This window comes from Caloenas nicobarica, chromosome 2 (assembly GCF_036013445.1).
Source record: "Caloenas nicobarica isolate bCalNic1 chromosome 2, bCalNic1.hap1, whole genome shotgun sequence".
Classification (NCBI taxonomy): Eukaryota; Metazoa; Chordata; class Aves; order Columbiformes; family Columbidae; genus Caloenas; species Caloenas nicobarica.
Genome location: NC_088246.1, coordinates 62,605,913 through 62,632,200, shown reverse-complemented (window position 1 = coordinate 62,632,200; position 26,288 = coordinate 62,605,913).

Here is a 26,288-nt window from a genome sequence, read left to right as displayed (position 1 = left end):
AGATCAGGACAGTTATTCAAACATATACATTCCTTTAAGCAGGAAATTTTTAGAATTAATTATGTCTACAGAATATCATCTTAAAAGCACATTTGCTGTGAAAAACAAAGAGACTCTCATCTTTGTAGTTAAATTAGGGATAACAGATTAAATATTTTGCTTACTGTTTTATTCACTATTAGAAAGAGGGTATGACTATTTTAGCTACACTCATCTGTTCAACAAATTCCCTCAAATAAGTTTTACAACAAATGAAAAATGGTAACAGTGGATATTTTCAACCCAAATTGAAAGTAAGGTAGTTCTCAAAAAAAAAAAAAAAAAGTTTCAGTGTCTGCAGTGAAAAAAGGTGAAATTCAGCCATGACAAAGTACTTGACAGTAGCTGTTAATCCGCATATATGAACAATATGACCTGTCCAGCCAATCAATATGAGTAATTTAGGACTAGCTAAATAATGAGCAATGACCCGTGAAACATGAAAACACTGGTTTTATTGCTGCACTTGTAGGAAGTGTAGAGTTTTAGTGAGCCAAAATACATATCTGTGAGGAAAAAAAAAAGGTTTAGCTATCAAAGAGTAAGTTCTTCAGTTTTGCTAATACAAATGCTTTAAATCTTAAAGGTATTGTGTGGGATTTTTTTTCCCTAAAAAGACCTCTCTGCAGAATGATTTTCAGTGACTATATTAACTGGTTTCAGTTTTCTTGAGAACAAATATGGTTGTAAGATTGATCTTTGCTAGGTCAGTAATATAATTTTAACTATGTAGCTGACTTACCTTAATTTTTATTATATTCAGTTAAATTCCTGGACTTACTTCTATTTCAGTTTTATCCAGCAAAGGTACAGAAAAACAGTTTTATACTATTTAGGTATCCTTATGCAAGTATCCATCCTTCTCTCTGTGTCATTCTCAGATTTGAACGGTTGAATTTTCAGAATTAGGAGCAAAGGTTAATTAAAACAAATTTATAATGCCAAAACTGAAACATAGGGAGGCAAAAGTATTATCAAGTTTTAGAAATGCAGATTGGCTTTGCGTGACTTCAGCAAATAAACACTTAGGAATTTAAATATAAGATTTCACAAAGTTGTAATGTTAATTCATGCTAAATGTCTAGGAAGCTGTTTTCTTTCCCTTGGAAAACAAAGATAGTGTTGTAAGCACCTATGACTAATAAGGATCATTTACATTTGTTTCTAAGTTTTTGGCTATTGAATTGCAAATGCTTTGGGGATTTGTAAGAACAGGGAATAGAGTGTAAAACCTACTGCTTCACAGATTAAGATGGGAGGGATTTAAGCTTTGCCATCTAATGCCTCCAGGTAGAGAAAGAGCAACTGTTACTCACCAGCCATTGACCAACAGGTTTAGCATCACGTGGGTCGGGATTGGCTGGAATCTCACCAGCATGTGGGAGGATGAGCAACAATGGCAGAACGTTCAGGTTTACATTTGCAGAAGATTGCCTAAGAACGTATGGGATGTCTGAAAGAGATAAGAGGAAAAAACTAACTAGAGACAGCTAGACTTTCCCATTTTTGACTCTTTACCCACCAAAATGGCTGCATATGTTCTACTGTCCATTTTCAATACAATAAACAATTTGTTTATTTGAGAGAAGACAAATACATTCCTATTCTAGCCCCAGTTTGACTCTAAATGTTCCCTAAGTTCACAGCCAAGGAACACATTTTTTAAAATCCTCCTTATGTTTATGTGTGGTTTACATTACCATTTGTAAAATACATTACATCATGCTACTTGCTTTATTTTGAAATTTCAAGACCTTTCTATGGCTTTCCACACCCTAGAAATTTCGCATATAAATTATAGGAAAAAAAGCCAATCTTCTCATTTTCCTGTTTAGTGTTCCAAAGAAAACAGTAAGGAAGAAAGTTGCCAATCGCTAATGTAAACTTCCACACCAGCTCATCCTAATTATCTCAGCTGGTAGACCTGTACCCAAAAATGGCAAATACTTGCAACTGAAAATACGATTTGTCTAAAATGTTCTAACTTGTGTAGATTAAAGTTAGGTGCCAAGGGAATCTTATTTGAATTACAATAAAGTCCCCATGCCTAGTTTTTCCTATTGGTTAGATCTTTGTGGCTCTCAGCTTTGACTCTGAATTGATTATTGAAAGCCTTCAAAAAGAGCGAGCAGGTGTATTTTCTGTTTTTGTTTCTCTTTTTTGAAGGAGCAAAAGCAATGTGTCTCTTCATTGGGTCTTATAATAAGGCACACATAAGATCAGAGAGCTGTAGTTTGGAAAGGGAACAGGAAACCCCATATCTCAGATGAAAATATGGAGTGATACTGCACCCCAAATAACACAGTTGCTACACTGGTATTCAGGACTTCGTAAACCAACGATGATGTGGGATCATCCTACTCCAGAGGAACCTTGCTCCATCCACTGATTATGTGCAGGACTTAAGTGCATGCCTGGCACGTGAATATGACACGCAATTAGAATTTTTACAAACATTTAGATTTGGACAGTCCACTGGAAAAATTCCCAGGCCTCCTATCTGTACCTTTACATGCCTGAATATTTTCAAAACTCTGAATCTGAATGCCAAATTCGATTACCTACATTACTTGAAAGCCTGACTTTCATATTTGTCACATAATAAGAGGTGGGCACTTTTTAAAATGTGGCTTTTTTTTTTCTCAGAGGCTTGAATTTAAGCTTAACTATCTGAGTTTGCAAATATTGCAGTCTGGTCTGTAGACACACATTCACACATGCTCATTAGGGAGCATGCTTTTGTTTAGGGTGTAGATATTGTGCAGTGTCATATTATGTAAAAGTTGCCTTACTGGTTTGTCTACAGACAAAGCTTGTGATGATCATACAGATTTTTTTCTGTTTTAAACAATCATGGCACACTCAATGAAGTATTAAAAGTACAGCACAACAAAAGTGAAAACAAATTACAGTAATAGTGTTAATGTCATACCTCAGTTTTATTGCTATAATTAAAATCCCTTTAAAACATGCCTGTTCCTTAAACATTTCTATTTCTGTTCTCCGCATATTAGTGTAATTTCAGGGAGACAAGTCATGGCTCTTAGGGGAACGATTTGTCACCTCCACTGTGACGCTGAGCATGGCGAGTGGTGATTGCTGCAGAAGAGTCAAGGGACTGTATGGGGGAGCACATAGCCAGCTGAATTAGAGCTTTTTGAAAAGTCTCACTTAAGACCATGGGCAGCTGCACTGGATGCTATGGTGGTATTGGTAAAGGAGGTAACTTCCAGTAATTTCTCTCCAACTGCTTTTAAGTGGTGTTTTCGTGTAGTTTACTAATTCCCCAGCCCCTGGAGGAGAAACACATAAGTGTTCCTTAGTCCACTTGTGCCAAAATGAGCCCAGTTAGCTCAAATAACTGGTATGTTACATATTTTTGCTCTGGCTCACATTGACTAAGGTGAATTACTCCTAGTAAGTGCAGTTCCCCTAACTGATGTAATAGTGTTTTCAATCACAAGCAACTACTGCAGGAAGAAGCTATGTCTTGAATGGGGCACATAGAGACAGTCTAAGTGTTTACTTAATATTATCATTTATTAGTAAAAAAATGCTATTAGTTCAGAATTTAGAGAGAAAAAGGCAAATGAGCACCACATTTATTGTCATAAATTAAATATTTCTAATGGAACTTGCGATTGTATTAATACCGCTTTTTTTTCTCTAAGAAATACAGCTCTACATCTATCCTCTCTAAATACAGCACTTGAGTTAGTGGAGGTATTGCCATATAAAAATGGTGCAAAATCAGAACTCTGCTAATATAATCCCTCTATCACTATAGTAATGTTCCAGCTAATGCTTAAAGACCTATTAGAAAACCAAGAGCTAGCTATTTATTTAAAGACTGCTTATAGCAAGTGCCTTAGTATTATCTACCAGTTGGACTGGAAATATCGCTAATGAAGTTGAGTAAAGAGAATAATTTCTTTTTCTGTTTTAATTGTAGTCAATAAGTCTACATTCTTCTGCCAGCTACAGAGCAGATAAAAAATTAGACATTCCCTTCCCACCCTATTACACTCCTCAAAGAGATGGAAATATTCCTCCTCTTTCAGTAATTTTAAATTCAATTCAAAATTCAATTCAGTTCAATTTCAATACCTTCACATAAAGAATGCAGAATGTACGTTGGACACAGTAATATATACATATGTACATCTTTCAATCAGATTATCTTGGCATATTCTCCTTTAATTGGTTGGTTAACTCCTTGAATCTCTTCCTGCTTTGCATACCTCCTGGGCTGTCAGAGCTAAGATGTATCTATTATACTTTACCTGTTTACACTCTCTCCTCTAAGTAGCTTCTGAGGCTTGGTATGTATTTGTTCTGGTTTATTTAATGTTTTGAAAACCATAAATTTCATATATGACTCAAAGATTAGTTAAGTGTCTTGCCTTCCAAATTAATAAAGGTGTTTTGTTATTTATTGTTCTCTGTAGACATTAAATAGTGGTCTGGCCCACTGAAGTGCTATGCTTGCTTTGATTCACTCTGACAGACAAGAATAGTCACTTGCAGCTGGCAGTCTTTAGGTTTGATGAAAGTGTCACACAGGGGTTAAAGATATGCTGGAATCAATTTACTTAGATTAGATTTAACAAAGGAAACAGGTATGGTATGGAGTAAAGCATATATCTTTCATGCATAGGCCAGAAGTGTACCATGCAGGATAAGAGAGGAATTAGGTGAACACTTTGGTCCAGATGGCACTGGAATAAGTGTGAAGAGAAGACAGTGAAAAACTGTTGATCATTTGTCATAGAATAAATGTTCAGAAGAAGAAAAAAAAATGCTACTGACCATTACTAACCATGGAAAATAATACAGTTAGAATTTTGTTTTCAGAGGGAGACTATAAAGGCTAACAGTTCATGTGGAAAATATCTGTTTTCAGAAGACATCTGTCCCTAGTGTCGACCAGGAAGTTCACAGAGGTCACAGAATGGCTGAGGTTGGAAGGAACCTCTGGAGGTCATTTGTTTCAACCCCCCTGCTCAAGCAGGACCACCTAGAGCTGGTTGCCCAGGACCATGTTCACATGGCTTTTTAATATTTCCAAGAAGACAGATTCCATAACCTCCTGGGCAACCTGTGCCAGTGTTCAGTCACCCTTGCAGTAAAAATATGTTTCCTGATACTCAGAGGAAACCTCCTGTGTTTCAGTTAGTGCTCATTGCCTCTGGTTCTGCCACTGGGCACCACTGAGCCTGGTTCCTTGGAGCCTTGCTCCAACCCCTTTGCACTTTCCCTTCAGATATTTATATACATGGATAAGATTCCCTCTGAGCCTTCTGTTCTCCAGGCTGAACAGTCCCAGCTCTCTCAGCCTTTCCTCATAGGAGAGATGCTCCAGTCCCTTCATCATCTTTGTGGGCCTCTGCTGGACTCTTTCTGGTATGGAGCCCACAACTGGACACAGTACCGCAGGTGTGGCCTCACCAGTACTGAGTAGAGGGGATGGATCACCTCCATCAACCTACTGGCACTACTTGGCCTAAGACAGCCCGGGATACCATTAGCTTTCTTTGCCACAAGCATACATCACTGGCTCATGTCCAACTTGGTGTCCACCATGAGCCACAGGTCCTTTTCTATCAAGCTGCTTTCCAGCTGGGTGGTCCCCAGCATATACTGGTGCATGGGTTTGTTCCTCACCAGATGCAGGACTTTGCACTTCTCCTTGTTGAATTTCATGAGGTTCTTGTCAGCCCATTTTCCCAGCTTGTAAAGGTCCCTCTTCACGGCAGCAAAACTCTCTGGTGTATCAGACACGCCTCTCAGTTTTGTGTCATCGGCAAACTTTTTGCCACATGATTCAAGTCATTAATGAAGTTGTTAAACAGGACTGGACCCAGTATGGACCTCTGGGGTACCCTGCTAGTTACTGCCCTCCAACTGGACTTCAAGCCTCTAATCACCATGCTCTGGGCCTGGCCATTTGTACAGTGTTCAATCCGCCTCGCTGGCTGCTAATCCAGCCCCTACTCCCACAGCTTACTATGAGGATAGTAAGGGAGACAGTGTTGAAAGCCTTACTGAATCCAGGTAGAAAATACACACTGCTGTCACTTCATCTACCAGGCCAGTCATTTCATTGTAGAAGGTTATCAGGTTGGTCAAGCATGACTTTTGTCCTTGATGAAGCCATGCTGACTACTCCTAACAAATGTTTTGTCCTTCATGGGCCTGGAAATGGTTTCCAGGATCAGCTGCTTCAACACCTTCCCAGAGCTCGAGGTGAGACTGACTGGTTTGTAATTCCTTAGGTCCTCTTGCTCACCCTTCTTGAAGATAGGAGTCATATTTGCTTTTTTCCAGCACTCAGACACCTCTCCCAATTGCCACAATCAATCGATCTCAGTCCCCGAGGTCAGCTGATCGGATCCAGCTTGGCCGGAGCCATTTCAGCGGATCCTGAGGTACAGGAGGGTTTTGCAGTTCCTCAGGTTTCGATTTCGCAGCCCAGAAGCCCCCGGCAGCCCTTGCGAGAGCGGCTGACGTGGCGTGGGCATTGCCACAGTGACGGCGATCACACCCCAGCCCCTCACCTTGAAAAAGCCTCCTAGAGGGCAGCGGCCCACCAGGCACTGGGAGGTGAGACCAGCGTGTGAAGCGGGTGAGCAGCACCCACACTGTGCTGCGGCAGCGGGTGTGGTAGCTGCTGCAGCAGGGTGCAGAGGTGCTGTCCCTCCTTGCTCCATAGACCATCTCACCTATTGGCAGTGTCCCAGACTGCTGCTAACCATGGTCCCCTCCAGACAGAGAGCTTGTCACCAAAAGACCGTGGTGGCACAGATGGAGCACCTGCCCCAAACTGTGGCTATTCAGGTGTCTGGCTGCAGGGAGTGCCAGAGGCTGCTGCTGCCGGGGGAGGGAGGCAGGCATTCCACCTGCGTGAGGTGTGAGCAGGTGCAAGATCTGCTCAGCATGGTCGCGAAACTTAAGGAGGAGGTTGAGACACTGAGGTCCATCAGGGAGTGTGAGAAGGAGATTGACTGGTGGAGTAACTCCCTGGTATGCCAGTCAGAAAGGCACCAGGGAGATACCCCCCAAAAGGTGATGGACCCCACGCCCTGTCAGGCAGAGGGGGGAGACCTGAGACAGCCCGTGCCCTGTCACTGCCAGGCAGAGGTAGGGGAACAAAAAAATTATGAGGGTTGGAAGCAAGTCCCAGTTTGGCATTATGGGCAACCCCCCTCCCTACCTGCCTTGCTTCCCCAGGTGCCCCTCCGTAATAGGTTTGAGGCCCTGGATCTTGAAGGAGAGGAAGGTGATGATGTGGTGCAAGGCCCAACTATGAGGTCACAAAGGAAGAGGCAGTTGACTCCACCCCTCAAGACTGCCTCTGATAAGAAAGAAAGAAGGGTAACTGTAGTAGGCGATTCCCTTCTGAGAGAGACAGAGGGACCAAGGTGCAGAGCTGACCCTCATCATAGGGAAGCGTGCAGTCCACCTGGAGCCCGGATCAGGGATATCACCAGGGCGCTCCCCAGCCTGGTGCACTCGACAGACTACGACCTGCTACTGATCTTCCAGACAGGTGGGGAGGAAGCTGCATCCCGTAGTCTGAGGGGAATGAAGAAAGACTTCAAGGCATTGGGACAAATGGTGAAAGAGTCTGGGGCTCAAGTAATTTTCTCTTCCCTCCTTCCATTTTTGGGTGACAATGTGGGAAGGAAAAGAAAAATTCAGTCCATAAATGATTGGCTACAAGACTGGTGCTACAGGCAGGGCTTTGGATTCTTTCATAACGGCTGGTTTTATAAGACACCAGTCCAGACAGTGATGTGTGGGAAAGGTTTATCTCACAGGGGCAAAAGGATGCTGGGACAGGAATTAGCAGGGCTCATTTGGAGAGCTTTAAACTAGATTCGAAGGGGGATGGGGTTGTAGCTGGGCTTGCACCAGTGGGGCAGCACTCTAGAAGTGATGAAGACTGGGAGGCCTCCCACCCCCCTAGGGTGAAATCGGTGTGCTCAGCTCGCTCCCTGAAATGCCTGTCCACCAATGCACACAGCATAGGGAATAAGCAGGAGGAGTTAGAAACCTGTGTTCAGTCAGGAGATTATAATCTGGTGGCAATTACAGAGACCTGGTGGGACAGCTCACATGACTGGAATGTGGTCATGGATGGCTGTGTCCTTCTCAGGAAAGACAGGCCAGCAAGGCGAGGTAGTGGAGTTGCTCTTTAGTGAGAGAGCAACTACAATGTATTGAGTACTGTCCAGGGCCAGATGAGGAGCGAGTTGAGAGTCTGTGGGTGAGAATTAAGGGGCAGGCTGGCATGGGTGATACTGTTGTGGGTGTCTATTACAGGCCACCAGATCAGGGTGAGGAAGTTGATGAGGCCTTCTACAGGCAGCTGAGAGCAGCCTCACAGTCACAGGCTCTGGTTGTCGTGGGGGATTTTAACTTCCCTGATGTTTGCTGGAAGGACCACTCAGCCAGCCAGCCACAGTCCAGGAGGTTCCTCCAGTGCACTGACGATAACTTTCTGATGCAAATGGTGGAGGAGCCAACTAGGAGAGGAGCGCTGCTGGATCTCATTCTCACTAACAAGGACGATCTGGTTGAAGCAGTAAAAGGTCGAGGGCTGCCTTGGCTGCAGTGACCATGAAAAGGTGGAGTTCAGGATGTCATGTGGCAGGAACAGAATACCAAGCAGAATTGCAACCCTGGACTTCAGCAGGGTGAACTTTGGCCTTTTCAAACAATTGCTAGGGGAAATCCCATGGGCAAGGCTGCTTGAAAGTAAAGGGGCCCAAGATAGTTGGTCAGCATTCAGGGACTGCTTCTACCAAGCTCAAGATCAGAGCATCCCGACACGTAGGAAGTCAAGGAGGGGAGCCAGGAGACCTGCTTGGTTAAACAGGGAACTGCTGGGTAAACTCAAGTGGAAGAGGAGAGTTTACAGATCATGGAAGGAGGGGCTGGCCACTTGGGAAGAATATAAGGCTGTTGTCAGAGGATGTAGGGAGGCAACTAGGAAAGCTAAGGCCTCCTTAGAATTAAACCTGGCGAGAGGGGTCAAGGACAACAGGAAGAGCTTTTTCAAATACATAGCAGATAAAACTAGGACTAGAGGCAATGTAGGCCCACTGATTAATGGGGTGGGTAGCCTGGTGACAGAAGATACAGAGAAGGCAGAGTGCTGAGGCTGAAGTTATTGCTAGGCCACTATCCATCATCTTCGCTAAATCGTGGGAAACGGGAGAGGTGCCTGGGGATTGAAGGAAAGCAAATGTCACTCCCAGATTCAAAAAGGGCAAGAAGGAGGACCCGGATAACTGTAGACCAGTCAGACTCTCCTCCATCCCTGGAAAGGTGATGGAACAACTTATCCTTGGTGCCATCTCAAGACATATCAAGGATAAGAGGGTCTTTAGGGGCAGTCAACATGGCTTCACCAAGGGGAAGTCGTGCTTGACCAACCTCATAGCCTTTTATGAGGACATAACGAGGTGGATAGATGATGGCAGAGCAGTGGATGTGATCTATCTTGATTTCAGTAAAGCATCTGACACCGTCTCCCACAGCATTCTTGCTGCTAAACTGAGGAAGTGCGGTCCAGACGATCGGGTAGTGAGGTGGACTGTGAACTGACTGAAGGAAAGAAGCCAGAGAGTCATGGCCAATGGAGCAGAGTCTAGTTGGAGGCCTGTATCTAGTGGAGTGCCTCAAGGGTCAGTTCTGGGACCAGTATTATTCAATATATTCATCAATGACTTGGATGAGGGAATAGAGTGCATTGTCAGCAAGTTTCCTGATGACACCAAGCTGGGAGGAGTGGCTGACACACCAGAAGGCTGTGCTGCCATCCAGCGAGATCTGGACATGCTGGAGAGTCAGGCAAGGAGAAATTTAATGAAATATAACAAGGGCAAGTGTAGAGTCTTGCATCTGGGCAGGAACAACCCCAGGTTCCAGTAGAAGTTGGGGAATGACCTATTAGAGAGCAGTGTAGGGGAAAGGGACCTGGGGGTCCTGGTGGACAACAGGATGACCATGAGCCAGCACTGTGCCCTTGTGGCCAAGAAGGCCAATGGCATCCTGGGATGTATTAGAAAGGGTTGTGGTTAGCAGGTCGAGGGAGGTTCTCCTCCCCCTCTACTCTGCCCTGCTGAGACCACATCTGGAATATTGTGTCCAGTTCTGGGCCCCTCAGTTCAAGAAGGACAGGGAACTGCTTGGAAGAGTCCAGCACAGAGCCACAAAGATGATTAAGGGAGTAGAGCATCTCCCTTATGAGGGAAAGCTGAGGAAGGTGGGTCTCTTTAGTTTGGAAGAGACTGAGGGGTGACCTCATTAATGTTTATAAATATGTGAAGAGTGAGTGTCACGAGGATGGAGCCAGGCTCTTCTTGGTGACAATCAATGTTAAGACAAGGGGTAATGGGTGCAAACTGGAACACAAGAGGTTCCACTTAAATATGAGAAGAAAATTCTTCTCAGTGAGGGTGACGGAACACTGGAACAGGCTGCCCAGGGAGGTTGTGGATTCTCCTTCTCTGGAGACATTCAAAACCTGCCTGGACACATTCCTGTATAACCTCATCTAGGTGTTCCTGCTCCGGCAGGGGGATTGGACTAGATGATCTTTTGAGGTCCCTTCTAATCCCTAACATTCTGTGAGTCTGTGATTCTCAAGAGTGGCTTCACAATGACAAAGCCAGCTCCCTCAGTGCTTGTGCGTGCATTCCATTAGGGTCCATGGACACATATGTCCAGTTTGCTTAAGTATTCTCTGACCTAATCCTCTTTCACCAAGAGTATGTCTTCCTTGCTTCAGTCTTTCCCCTTGGTCTCTGGGCCTTGAAATTCCTGAAGATCAGACTTCATAACAAAGACGGATCCAAAGGCAACACTGAGTACCTCAGCCTTTTCCATGTCCTATGTAATCAGGTCCTTTCTCCCATTCATCAACGGGCCCACATTTTCCCTAGTCTTCCTTTTGTCATCTATGTACTTGCAGAATCTTTTCTTGTTGCTTTTGACAGTCAGATCCAGTCCCACTTTGTCTCTGACTTTCCTAACCACATTTCTGCATGCTTGGACAGTGTCTTTGTATTCCTCCCAGGTTACCTCTCCCTGGTTCGATCTTCTGTGTATTTCCTTTTTTTTTTTTTTTGAGTTTTGCAGGAAGCATGATGTTCATACATGCAGGCTTCTTTTCTTGACTTCCAGCTTCCTAGCATGGACTACTCTTGAGCTTGTAGGAGGTGACCCTTGAACATTAAGTAGCTTCCTTTGGCCCCTCTTCCCTCCAAGCCCTTATCCCAAAGAACTGTACAAAGCAGGTTCCTGAAGAGGCCAAAGCCTGCTCTTCTAAAATCCAGCACTGTGATCTTGTTTTTTGCCCTGCTTTCTCCTCTCAGTGTCTGAACTCCAGCATCTCATGATCACTGCATCCAAGGCTGCCTTCCAGCTTCGCATCCCCAATGAGCTCTTTCTTTCCCGTTAAGATGTCTGCCCACAGCAATGCCATGAATACCGCTCTGCTTTTTAATCCTTACCATAAGCTCTCAGTTGGTTCATCATCCATCCCCAGGCAGAGCTCCATGCACTCCAGCTGCTCTCTCATGTAAAGTCAAACTCACTCTCCTCATCTTCCTGGCCTAAACAGTTTGTATCCCTCCATTACAACACTACACTTATGGGACCCATCCCACCACATGTAGCAGCATACAGTAGCACACTTTTGTGTCTATGGTTATACTTTATTGTTGCCAATTTGTCATCAGCAGAAGCATCACGTAAACAGTCTGGAAAGATGAACACCTTCTGCATTCTGCTCCTTCCAGGGAGAAGTACAGTCAGTCAGGGAGGCAGCAACAGAAAAATGTATATATTAGGAACATTCTGCAAACCAAATAACGAAGAAGGTGTGCTATCCATCTGTGTAAAGCAGAAAGCAGGCTCCATCTCAGCATCTCAGCAGCAGTTTAGGAACTCTAGTTTCATATTCTAGTTGATGTAACTATTCCATTGATGTAATTTATACTTTACCTTGCACATGCTTTCCTAGCTAATGGCAAACAGGGCTCTGTGCAACATTCCTCACTCATGTTTTTTAATGTCTTTGTATTAAGCCCTGATATCATTAAGAAATTTATAGCACTTACCTTCAGAGCTTTTTTTTCAAACTCTACCACCGTTTTTCCAGGTGCTGCATTAATGTCATTCTCTGAAACCTGAGTAGCAGCCCCAGACAAGTGTCCAAAACCCAAGGGGGAATGGCTCTGTGGGATAAATTTCAGGCTAGAAATATGTTGAATCTCTGGACACACGGGTTCTAGGCAGTGTGACACAGTCAGACCTTCAGCTTTCTGTGGTGAATCGAGTGACTATCATTCACTTAATTTTGTGTCCAGGTAAGCACTAACATACAAAGGACAGGTATTGATATATCTTTTAGGATTGCTCATTTGCTTATTGATATTTACTTTTTATCAAGATTAACAGCGACTTGAACAAAACTGTCTTCAAATTTTCCCACAAAACCTCAGCTTTTTTTTTTTTTTTTAATCGCCATTCATAAATAGTTTACTGGTCTCAGAGAAAAAAAAAAGGAATGTTTCGTGAAGCCTGCAGGTGAAGGCACACTGCACCTACAGGATGCAGTGGCCACCAGGATGCTTGCTGAAAGGCAGTGCTCAGCCTTGCTCCTCTCCATCCAAGGTCAGGTTATAAATCAAGAGTAGCTCCATTTAGAGTAAAAGGCTTCTAGTGGTCCAAAGGGAAGATTAACCACGGCTTTTCAGGCTAAGAAATACATCCAGAAAAATCACATGCCTTGGCATGAAAGTCGCACCACAGCTCAAAATATGGCCAGATGCAGCACCAATTTCAGGAATAAAGCTGTTCCCTTCCATGTCACAACTGCAAAGCGGAGTAAAATAAGTTGTGCATGTGGCAAGACATGCACCGGCTGCTCTCTACTCGATCAAATTAATTAATAATCACCTCAGTGAAGGGGACACCAGGTTTATGGGCAAATGGGAACTGTGGAAAGGGGCAGAGATGAACCACAGGGTACACCAGCGAGCATGGCGGTGGCCGCGGGGCCGTGGCGGCTGCCCCTGTGCCCCTCCGCCCGGGCCATCCCCCCGGCTCCTCCGGCGCCGCCCTGCCCGGGGATGCGGGCGGCGGCGGCGCCGGGGGGGCAGGTCAGTCTTACCTCGGGCTGACCCGGGTGGATGGCGCCGCTCCCAGCTGCCTCCCGCGAGCGGAACATGGGGACAAAAGGGGAAGGTCAGGCCCCTGGTGTGGCGGCGCCGCGCCGATCGGGCCGGGCCGGGCCCGCAGCCTCCCCGCCCGTGCTGCCGCTCTGCCGTGGCGTACCCAAAGGCCTTCTGTGTCACACTGTCACTTCAGAGACAGAAAGCACCAGGAGCCTGGCAATACTGCTGCTGTTCTTTGCCTTAGGATTCATTTTACCTCTTCAGGGGGAAAGGATCTCTGAAAACTCCTCTGCACTACCAAAGCAGGAAAGGTGCACAAATCTTGTGTTATTATATAGCCAGTTATTGGATTTTACTTTGGGAAATGACTGAAAGAATAGCATTTTGACAAGAGTAAATTAAATAAAACTGCTAAACCATGAAATGTTTCAAGTGGATTCTCATTCTTCCACTCACTCCACTTTCATATTATGTTTTTCAGTGTTACCAAAGCATTTAATTCCTTGTCTTTTCTTAATCTCAAGTTATTTTATGAGGCATCTTGCAAAGGAAAGCTTTTATTGCAAGCAAGTAAAACACTGATATACTCTCTACCTAATAAATGTGTAGGAAACTCGGGCTCAAATTTCAGACTCCTGGCTACAGTTGAGTAATAAAGTTCCCTGCTCTGGTCATCTCCCTCTGAGACCACTGCTGGAGATGGCTTTCCTGCCATTCCATGGTATCCTCAGAGAGGAGGAGGTCTTAAGAAAAAAATATAGCAAATGCATGTGTGTGTATCTACACACACATATAAAGAGAAAGTCTCAGACAATTGAGTTCACTGCTGCACTCACAGCTTCTGTGCCTCCTGAGAGCATGAGAATATCTTTAACGGTGTGGACCAAAGGTCCGTCTATCTGGTTTCTAAGACCAACCATTGAGCTGATTCCCACGAAAAAGCAAGAACAGGATGACCATATATGACACATAGAAGAACAGTCTCTCCTAATCTTTGGCTGTTTTTAGCTCAGAGGATTTTCTGTAGCTGATGTGGTTTGGCTATTTAGCAGCTCTCAGTAGACCTATCTTCCAAGTACTTGTCCAATCTGCCCTTGAACCCATGTAACCCTTTTGCATGCAGAAGACTCAAGTCTGTGTTTATACTGTTAAACTAAACAGAGACAGTTCACAAGTAGAAGCCTTGTCCTGCAGTGCTCGATACTGCCAAATTGTTAGTAAGGGCTGTGGCACAAGCTGGTTGTCATTCCCCCCAAACAAAGCCTGGGCAGCCTGAAACGCCCACACACAAAGCACTTGCTGGTCTCCCTCCTGTCTGGGGCAGTAAGGCAATTGTCCACTGGGACCATTCCTGAAACTAATCCCAGCGAGGCTCTGTGGTTGTGCAGTGGCCTGAAGGAGACATATTGGGCAGTCTGGATGTGGCTACTCTGTTTTAAGGGATAGGAGAGCTTAGCACTGCAGATTTAAGTCTTGTCATAGTAGTTAGTCTCAAGGCCAGAAAATGGTTCCTGGCCTGTTTTACTTACTAGCACTCCTATAGCAGTGAGACTGAATCACCTTTTGTGACACAAAGATGCTGGGAAACTCTATTTCTCTAGGGACAGGTGCAGGATATTTAGTTTTGAAAGAGCACAGGTATTACAAACATCCTAGGAGTTTTCACTTCATGCCAGAGGCCAGTTGTCTTGATTCTTTAAGGTCAGTCAGAATTGTTTTTTTAACCTCAGTAACAAGCCCTTCCTCTTAAGTAGTGAAGTGAGACCGTCATTGGCTGTAGCACAAGGAAGGAGTGTGGTATTCTGCTCAGCCTTGTTGGTGCTCCTCTTTTTTGTCTTTCTTATTGCTTAGCACCTCAGCTCCCCAGGAGGCACAAGCCTTGTAACCCCACTGTTGCAGTCCTCTGTGTGGTTCCAGGAATAACGGTGTTACAGAAGCAATTACTCAGCTTTGCTGTTGTTTTTTTGTTGTTGTTGGTTTATTATGTTAATAAAGCACATAGGCCCTACTTCATAAGTTGAAATGGTTGAGACTATTGGTGGAGACTCTCGCCTTTAGAAAAGGGACCACCACAGCACCCATGCCTGGATGAAACAGGAAGGATCTGGTAGAAAGTTGGGATATTGGTGGTACAGGGCAAGTACAACATATGGCAGGAGCTCTGCACTACTAAACGGCCTTGTCTTTAATGTGAGATGACAGCTAGAGTGAGAAAAAACTTACTGTATGCATGCAGTGTTTGTTCAGTGTTATGATATGCCAACAAAGATGCCAGTCAGCTTTTCACTATGTAGATGTTTTTTAACTAAAATCTGAGCCTTGTTGACCAGCAACTTATTCCCCGTATGGCTCCATGATGCCATCAAATGATACAGGTTTATGCCTGTCAAAGCAAACAGAAGTTAGCCTACGACACTGTGCTAGTGTAAGAAGACAGTATTTTTGTTGAACAGAAAAATTTCACACATCACGGCTGACACAGTGTCGTTAAGGAGAACCCCTGGTCTGGTCACAGCCATGCTGACAGAAGGCAGCTTTTGTCAATTCAGGTTAAGTCTTTGAGAGAGCTAGTGTAACCGCACTAGCAGAAAAATTCTTTTCTGTGTGTTTTTTTGTTTGTTTGCTGTTTTGCATTTTTGTTTGGGTTTGTTGTTTGTTTGGGTTTTTAAATATATATACACATACATACATATATATATATAATATATCTGCAAACTAGAGGTGCAATTTAATATTGCAGCTCCTCTGGCAGCAAAGCCTCTTTATTAAGTTCCTACCCCAGCACCACAGTTTTCTTCCCCCACAGCTGTGCTTCTGGAAGCAATTGCAGACCACCCTGTAAACAGGATAGCTGCTTTGCCTGAAGTTGAGTGACTAGGTAGTCTAATGGCCCCTATTTAATTGAGTATGATCATTTCACTGATCCATTTTGCAGTGTGAACAGTTGCATTTGTGCTTCTGAGCGGTTGACAAACTGCTCTGTAGGCATAGAAACAAGGTTTTGCTAAGGAAGAAGTGAATGTTTTATATAGGTAAGAAAACCTTTGTACAACTGTACCCAAAATCTACGCTCTGATTTGGAGTTTGGGGGACTCAATCAGAATGCAGTGCAGTGTACCTCAGGCAACCTCTTTAATTCTGTTCCTTCTGTTACTTGTAGGATGCCCATGGCAAGGACTGTCTTTTCTTGTGTTTGTACATGTACCCACACGACCAGGCTGCGTGGTCCTACTTCAAAACTTTCTGTTATTGTTATAGAAATGATAGCAGTATTACAATATTGTCTAACTAGGACGTTAAGATTAGATTGAACGAAATGCTCTACTTTTCAATCTCTCTTGCCAATATGGAGGTCATGGTAGACTCTTCTGAAAATAATCCTAAACTTAAGATTATACGACTGTAAATAAAATATATGATGGTCCAAATTTTGGTGCAAGTACCATAACAAAGTTGTGTATCCTCTGTGTGTGGAGTGAATCGTCTTTTTCTAATGATGTTTGTGGGCAGGAGCTCCGGAGCTCGTGATGGCAGCAACAATATGGCAAAAATAAGAGAATTTTGCAAGTGCCATTTTACATCTCCTATTGAAAAGAACACATGGACAAAGAAACTGTGACAGTTTTATCTTTACCACAGAATCATAGAACAGTTTGGGTTGGAAGGGACCTTCAAAGGTCATCTAGTCCAATCCCCCTGCAATGAGCAGGGACATCTTCAACTAGATCAGGTTGCTCAGAGCTCCATCCAGCCTGGCCTTGAATGTCTCCAGGGATGGGACATCTACCACCGCTCTGGGCAACCTGTTTCAGTGTTTTACCACCTTCATTGTATACAATTTCTTCCTCATGTCTAGCCTCAATCTCTCCTCTTTTAGTTTAAAACCATTGCCTCTTGTCCTATCGCAACAGGCCCTCCTATTTTTTTTTTTTTTAACTTTTGTCTGTCCCAATCTTTCTTAGGAAGGCCGCAATAAGGTCTCCCTGGAGCCTTCTCCAGGCTGAACAACCCAAACTCTTTCAGCCTTTCCTCATAGAGGAGGTGTTCCATCCTTCTGATCCTTACTACATGGATCACAAATAATCTGGCATAAACAGTAAATGGTGGCTTTTCACTGTTTTTTATTTATAGGACAGTACTTCCAAACATACTGTAGTTGATGAGGGTTACTAGCTAATTTCATCTGCACATACAGTTGTAAGTCCATGGTTTCTTAACAAACAATTATCATTTTTTCCAGAAATGCCACTTGCAGTCATATCCAAAGTCTAACAGCCATTATCAGATCCAAAATGTATGAAACAAGTGGCATTAACATTTAAGAATTTCCAAATAATTCAGTGCATTGCCAGCTATTGATACGTTTAGGCAGCAGAGAGATTGTTCAAAAATTGAGTCTTACTTGGCCAACTCAAGGTGAAAGATCCTTATGTAACTTGGCCATAAAATTGTTCAATCACCTCCATTTATTACATATTCTTCTTTCAATACCTAGTCTAAAATCACTAACTTGCTTGAACTTCAGAGCAGTGTAGATTTGATCTGAAATATTTTCTAAGTATCGTTATGTTTTTAGAAACCTTGATGTGCAGCCATAGGCTCAAAATTATCCACTTTCATTTGCTAAGTAGAAAAGGGAGAGGAACAGCTTAGTCCTAACTGAGCCAAGTCTGATCCCCCACCAAATAAATGTTTAAGCACTGATACTTTGTGGGGGCTGACTTCATAAACGTTTAACAGATTAATGGATAAACAATAAAAATTTGTAATTAATTATCAGTAATTGATAAAAGGTAGTTGAACTCCTATGGAGATCCCTTAAAAATGCCCTGGCTCTGGGGAAAAAAAAAAAAAAGCTTACTGTCTTTAAGACATTAAAATCACTGACTCCTGAGCTGGCTGGCTGACGATTCTTACTTCCAAGGCCCATCGAACTATGTCTTTTACTATTTTGGATTTTTACATTCACTCCTGAAAAGAAGCAGAGAAGATAACTTTGAATTACTCTGTCCTTCCATTGACCTCAGTGGCCACTATTCACTGCATCTAGAGCATTTCCCCTAGCTGTCTCTGGTACTTTGCTGTTGTTTCTGTGGCGTTCAGGCTGCTTGTTCCTCTTCTGAGCGCATGCACAACCCTACTCCAGCAATGCCCAACCCCTGTTTTTGTGTTCAGCTCCCAGAGAAATCCCTCCACCCACACAGCTAAGCATCTCACCAGCCATGCATGTGGCCTGTGTCTTGGGCGGTGGCTCCCTATTGCTTCAACAGTTTAGTTGAATAAGGAAATTTAACTACTCCTAATGTGTACCCAAAGAAGGGTAACTGCTACACTCAGCAGTTTCAGCTGCATTTCATTCAGTGTTAACAGTATTTTCCATTGCGAGTAATGCAACAATTATTTGCTTTCTTATGCTTCAGCTTGTTGTTGGTCTTTTATAACAATGGAATTAAATTATATGCAAAGTTTGAAACAGCTCCCATTTCCTTGGAGTACCATAAGCCTCTCTGTAGTCTGGACTGAACTATGGTGGTGTATGAACAGTATTTCTGGGAGCTGATCTTTGCTATTTCAAGGTGAATGTTATTTAGATGCATATAATACAATAAATGAGAGTAGGCACAGTTACCATAGCAATCAGTATTACAGTATATCATAATAGCATGAAAGGTATTGCACCATATGGAAATAATGTCTCCAAAAGTCATAAAATACTGCCTTCATCTGACTACTACTAGCAAATTTTTAATGTATGGTTGAAAATCATGGTGCTATTGCTTTTAAAAGTGCAAAATTCACAGTTTAACAAATTAATTCCAAATGTAGGTTTCTTCTAAGAACTTAGTGTTTTTATATCATCTGTTATTGCCACATCTTGCAGATCCCACAACACAGGACAGCAGATGACTTAGTTCAAATGATTCTCCATTGTTTTTAATATTTTTAACATCCCGAAGAAGGGGAAGGGGGAGGGAGGAGCTATTTATATCTTTAATAATTTCCAGATTCTTGAGCTTCTAGTCTATTCAGTTGTCTGGAAGAAATCTGATGGCTATTATTCATCTTTTTTGGTCAAATATACTTTTGGACCACTGATTGGATTACTAAAGCAAAACTGCTAGTTTTGTTTAGGCGTATTTTCACTTTTTGTTTATATTTAGTTGAGAACAATTCAAAGTATAGGTTTTAAAAGCATTCCATTGAGTTCCTTCTTTTGGGCACACATACGGATGTGGGAATGACTGCATGACCCATATTTTCTGACAGCAAATTTAATATAGTTATATATGTCCATATATGCATACGTTTATCCATATAGGTATTTTTATTAGGTAAAATTATTATTTTACTATATATAATAGCATGCTATTTCTATAAGAATATTTTGGGGTCAGATCCTTAGATTACTAGCTTAAAAAATATGACCCAGTCTCTCTCTAAAGTGGCTTTAAAGTAATCCAGACTCATCTGAGCAAAATCTCAGTGTAGACTGTTATAAGGCAAGTCAGTCCTTAAGCGGATTTAACTTAAAATACTAAAGAACAAAAACTTCAATAGTAAAGAAGAAAAGTAGTTTAAAATAATGCACTACACTCAGGTAAGCTGATTTTTTGCAGTGCTAAGAATATAAATGAACAATGAAGATTTTACAGGAGAGTATATACTGAATGAAACTGGCAGTATTAGTGAAAGTCTTACAGTATGTTGGTATGTGTTATCAACAGCAAGGCTGTGATAGGCTTTTTCTTAAACTTACTGTTCTCGTAGTTTGGGGTTTGAGAATTTCTGACGCAGTGTCATCTGTCAGTAGACCAATTATCATTTGTATTAATTAGAAAATCCTGCTATGGCTTATTCCTTTCAAAACCACATTGGGCATCTTTTTATTCAAATGACTATGGATAAAATATGCAGTGGTATATGTAGTCCATGGAAGAAAGTGACTGTAATTGTCATGCTGACGTTTTCCTTAGAGAGGCTTTTATGAACTAGAAGCAATTTAAGGTGATTAATAGGTTGGTTAAAATGAAGACTACACTTTTTAATGGGAACATGGAAAGAGACAGCCCTTATCTTTGGCTCCTGTCTGGAAAAATAAGAACTCTTGCTAGGAAGTTTATTGTGGATGGGCCCAGAACTCTCAGAAAGCATCTGCTTGAAATCCCTTTTATAGTAGACTGAAAACAGTTGTACATTGTACAAAATGCACATAGGAGGGACACAGATGCAGAAATAGGACTATTATCTTTGTCAGTACAGCACTTTCCATGTCCTCCTATGATAATAAATCTATATGTGAATATTTAAAATTACATGTATCTCAGTAAAAATTGCAATAACCATACTTCTGACCAATCTGGCTGAACTGAACAAAGATTCTTAGGGCTGAAATAGTCTGAAGAAGACAATAAGATATAGAAGCCAATAAGGACAGGGCTAGACATCTTTCTGCAAGTCTGGGAGATTTTTCTTGTTTGCAGGAGGAGGAACTGCTGGGCAATGTGAGAAGTTACATCAGAGTCTGTCAATTTTCCTCCATCACTTAGTAATTTTCTAAGGGAGACTTCTAAGACAGCTTCCTTCAGAGTTGAATTCTGGATTCAAAACCACCATCCCATACATAACACTTTCTTGAATAGGTTGTACTTGGAATACCAACATTTAATAATAATGTCTAGTGTCCTTTACATGTTCTAGCTAGTGAGGGGAGAGATGTATTCATTCTCTTAATCTCCTTATGAAGTGTTATTTTCCCAAATTTACTTCCAAGTGAGCTCTGATACTCATTCTCTCTTCTCTCCTGCCAGTTTTTCACTGTTTTAACTTCATTAATATCAGTGGAGTTATTCTTAATTCTTAGCAATGTTATGAAAGAACAAATAAACCAGTGAGAACACAGGGTAAAATGGATTCCACAAATTATGTGACTCCCATAGAGTGTCTTCCTAAAACTAACTCCCTGTGAGTGATTATTTTCTTCAACTGAGAGCTAGTAGTGTTTCATGTGTAGAGACATGCTCCACAATGACATCTCTTTAGAGATCATAGAACCATTTAGGTTGGAAAAGACCTTTAAGATCATAGAATCCAGCCATAAACCTAACACTACCAAGTCCACCACTAAACCATGTCCTTAAGTGTCTAAACATCTTTTAAACACCTCCAGGGATGGTGACTCAACCACTTCCCTGGGCAGCCTGTTCCAATGCTTGGTCTTTCAGTGAATGAATTTTTATAATATCTAATCTAAACCTCCCCTGGCAAAATCTGGAGTCATTTTCTCTCATCCTGAAAGTCAGCAGGTGAGCCTCCTCAAGTGCCCACAATTTCAAGTTATTTTAAATATAATGTTCAATAATATACAGACCACAGTCCTTTACCTCTAACAGACAACAGAAAATTTACAATGGATTGTGCTGTAACTGCAAGTGCCTATAAATATCTATATGAATAAATATTTTGTTGCAGTGCTATCAGAAGTTGAAACAGTGAGTACAGAAGCTCCTATTTCTTCACTGGGTGAACTTTGGGCCTGTATTTTGGACTAGTCTGGTAGGTTTAATGACTGTTTATGCACATGGATCAAAGGGCCACTCATTAGTTCAGATCCAAATGTCCCCAGTTCATCAGGAATTTTGACAATTACTTCAGCAGCAGGAACAGGATTCGATTTAGCCCCCTTGTTTTCTGGTCACACCTGCATATATACAGGAGATGTACATATCTTTCCAGTGTCACTTGTGACATTTATCCTTCTGAGAAACTACTGTACACAGAAGAAGCAGAATGTTTGTTTGTATGCTGTGATTTGACTTTCCAGATTCTAAGAACTGACAGAGTTTGTGGCTCAGAGCCAAAACCAAGATATACAACACTCTTGTGAATTGCAGAGATAGGCTTTGTGCAAAGATAACGATGTTGAAATTTGGAACCAGCATTTTACAATATTTAAAAAAAAAACTCGATAATTTTCTGACTAACCCTCAGGAGATGGAATTTTGAAAAACAGAACAACAACAACAAGCATCAGACAGCATGGGATACTAAGCATGTGTCATCAAATACGTAATATGTATTTCTGTCCTCTTTCTAGGTATGGCTTCCCAGACTAGAGAATGTGAATATATTTAAAACAAACAAACAAACAAAACACAAACAACTGTTTTTCTGTTGTGTTCCTGGGAAATTCTTCCTTTCAGTCTGTAGCAGATCTGAGGATACATTTCTGCAGTTTCCACATGCAGTGGCCAAATTTATGCACAAAGCTGTACTCCAGCTAGAGACCCTAACTAATGGCTCCTAAAATGACAGAGATTCCTATTATATTTGATGGATTTGGAATCGGATCACTCATAGTGATACTATTGCACTGTGCCAGTCTTCTGACACCAAGAGATACTTTATTGTTGTGGAGCCATTCAAATTTTCCTGCAAGAATTAAACTCAGCCATACTTCGCTTTTTTTAATTCCTGTTCTGCTTTGGGAAAAGGCTGAAATGCCCACTGACAACATATTTGCAATCAGCAAAGCATCTATCAAACAAATCTTGCTTGTGAAACAAGCAATTAAGCACCTCTCATCCATAAGACACTCTCTTACATTTTAAAGTATCTACATTAATCCTAATAAGTATAGCAAACCTATTTTTTCTACAGGAAGTTACAATTTTTGTACCATGATTTTGCTCCTTTATAATTCTGTGAATGGTCCTGCACTACTCTTGTTGCATGCCATTGTAAAGAAAATAGGTTTCAGACTGAAAAGCTAACAGGCCTGTTAGGTATGTATTGTTCAATAAGCACTGTAAAGTGCTTAAAGCTTCAGAATCTACAAACTGGTATATTTTATTGAAAGTCTGCCCTGCATGTCTGAGAGAACAATATTACTTATGAAGTCTTCTTAAAAATATAGGTCTACATTGAAAAAAAAGACCAGTGACTTGGAATTGATATTTCAGATAGTTTAAAAGGGATCTGCTGATCAGAAATTACTTATTACTTGCTCTCTGTCAGCATTGTCATGGTGGACATCAAAATTATTCCATCAAAAATTCATTTCATTAAGATACTCAGAATTATGCATTACTTAGGAAATTGAAAGTATGAACACTTCTGTCTTCCAAGAGATTAAAATCTTGGTTAAATAAATGCAATAGGTGTGTAAGCTGAAGTAGAGTGGCAGCAGATGGTAAGTAATATGAGTCTTTTTCCTGATTTTATTTGCATACCTGAGTTACTGGTAAAACTTATGTGTATAATAATTGGTTACTATAAGATTGTAGCCTATCACTTCCTTAGTCATTAACACCCAGATGGTTGAGATCCATAACAGCAGAGATTCATATAGACCTGAAACCTAGCCAGTGTGATCAACAGAAGAAAGGACCTTAACTCCTGTGATGCTAAAGAGGCTGCCACACGTTGGACTAAGATGCATAGTCAGAGATCCAAGATAAAGCAAAACAAAAAAAGTAGAGTTGCAAAGAGAGAAGGTAAGACAAATTTTGCCAATTAACAATCAATGGTTCAGTAGCTAGGGCAATACATAGGCTGTTAGACATGCCATTCTCAGCTGGAATTGGTTGAGACGTGTGATTTTAAATTGGGTAATTTAAACAATGGATTTACAACTATCTGTCTTCTTTTGCACACGGACTGCCCCAGAAAACGTCATGCTTTTGGTAAGGGGAAACTTCTCAATAGAACTCACAGCATATGCTTTTAGCTTTAACATCAGTCAGTCACAGATAATTTGACAACTTGGTGTTTTTCTTGCACAACTTGTAGACTGCAATGTTTTTAAGAGTGTCTTTTGTTTGTGACTTATTCTGAAGGCCACAAGGTAATAAGGCATCTAGATTTGCAAGCATTAAAATTACTTCCTTTTTTTATAATATATGTAATATAGAAGATACTTTATAAATATAGTGAGATATTTTTGTTCTGTAACATAGTGTCATGAAGGGATGGAATTGATGAATGGGATTAGCTCATGCTAAATTAATTTCTTACATATTTTCTTATACTTTTTGCCTTCCAACCCTCATTGTATGTAAATCCACCTTAACAAGAGATATGTTAATGAACCACTAATTTACAGAATTACCTAAAACTTAATGTATTCATTCAAAATCAAATACATGTAAAGTCAGTTCTCCATGCACTACAGTCTCAGCTGCAGTCTCCTTCCAGTAATACAAAATCACTTATATTTCCACTTCAAAACTTCACTGAAATTTTAAGGTAGAATATGATTTTTTTTTACTTGCAGACAGACGTTTAAGTGTGTCAGTAAATCTAGCCCCAGCAGCCTTTACACTTTTGAGGCAGCAGCATTTCTCCTTTTACCTCTTATGACACCTGCATTTTGGAACTTGCACAATACCCAGATTGCTGGCTGTGGTTTGAGTGTGAAGAACATCTGGTCAAGCAGCAATCTCTTTATCTTCTTATGAAAAAGTTGTGAGCCCTAGATTTTTTTCTTTATTTCCTCCTCCCTCTAATCCCTCTGTTCTCTTTAAATTCCATAAGATTTTTATTGCCATGACACACTATATAATATCTAACTAGTATATAAAAGAGATTAAGATCTCTTTGGATAAGCTTTGTAATAGGAGATTTATCAGCTACCTTCCCTTCTGTTTTGCTTAACAAGATGTCTCAATTAGTAAAGGGAATTGTTTGGTAACTGTTTCTGTAACACAACCAGTATATGTCCTTTCATTATGTATGCCTCTGGTAGCAAAGAAAGGGACAAATCCTGAAAAGTCTTTGCTAATGTGTAAAATGTCTCAATTCAGTTGGCTTCCCAACAAAGGATCTGTTATTTCTCCTTTGGTTTCCTAATTTTATCTGCTTCTAAATTCAGTTCTCGTTTGTTCTGTCACGCTGAATTCAGATTGTCGTCTTCAGACAAGCAGCACAGTGTGGCATTTGTGAAGAATCCAGCACAGTTTTCTACTTTATAAGCCTGCATGCTTGGCTTAAGAAGGGGAGCCAGAAAACACTTGAGATGTTCATGTCTAGTCCCAAGCCAGGAGCAAGTCTGCAGGAAATTTTCATTAAACTATATTTTTACCGACAGCTAACAAATAATGCTGAGATCTTGATCCATGCCTTTGTGAAAACAGTGATCTAGAAAGTGTAATTTAAGTTTAAAGTACATATATCAACTGACTTAATTGTAAATCTGAGTATTCTTCCTCTGCAAAACAAGAACATATTGAAGAAATCCTACTTTCTGCTGACTTCAGAAATTAATTGAACATAAAACTCCAAAGTCTAGAGAGACCTAAATTAAAGGATGCTTGGCAAATGTGGATTTAGCCCTGAACCCAAGATGAGCTATATATCTCTAGATTTCTGTGAAGGGTTTTTTTTGGTCTAAAAAAGGAAAAGAGTTGCAAAATTACACAAGTATTAAAATGGCATTATATAAGGAAGCTCGCATTCTTGAGAGTTAAATTTTAGGTAGTATAACCATATGCAGTACAAAGGGAGTACACAAAAAAGTCTGGATTGCTCCAAAATGTAATGTGACCATGTAGTGGAAAGTAGAGCTACCTCAACACTAGTTTCCATGTCTTGTCCCTGTAGCAAACACAGCCACCAATTAACAAGTACACAAAAGGTATGAGTTTGGCTAATGCACCAGAGAAGAGAGAGAGCACTGATTATGAAGGAGGCAGGAGGATAAAGTGGAAGGGGAAAAAAAAGTACATCCTATTTGTTCTTCCATAAAATTACACTTCCATTCTCTAGAGCAATGGGAGGAGGATGTGAGACTCTCTGAAGCACAGTGCTTTTCAGTTGTTCCTCTTCTGCTCTCCATCATCTAGAACTGAATGTAGAGGTTCATTATGACCCTACGTGACTTTTTTCTCTCCCTCTACCCCCAATAAAGCTGAATAAGCAGGAAAAAAATTGCAAAGCCTCTGGAATAAACAGTAAATGTGAATTTGGAAGTTCAGATTTGGTGCAGTTTTATAAACATTGTATTTTGCATATTTAGCCCTTGACCTTGTCCACATAGTTCCATCGATATTACTACAGTTTGGT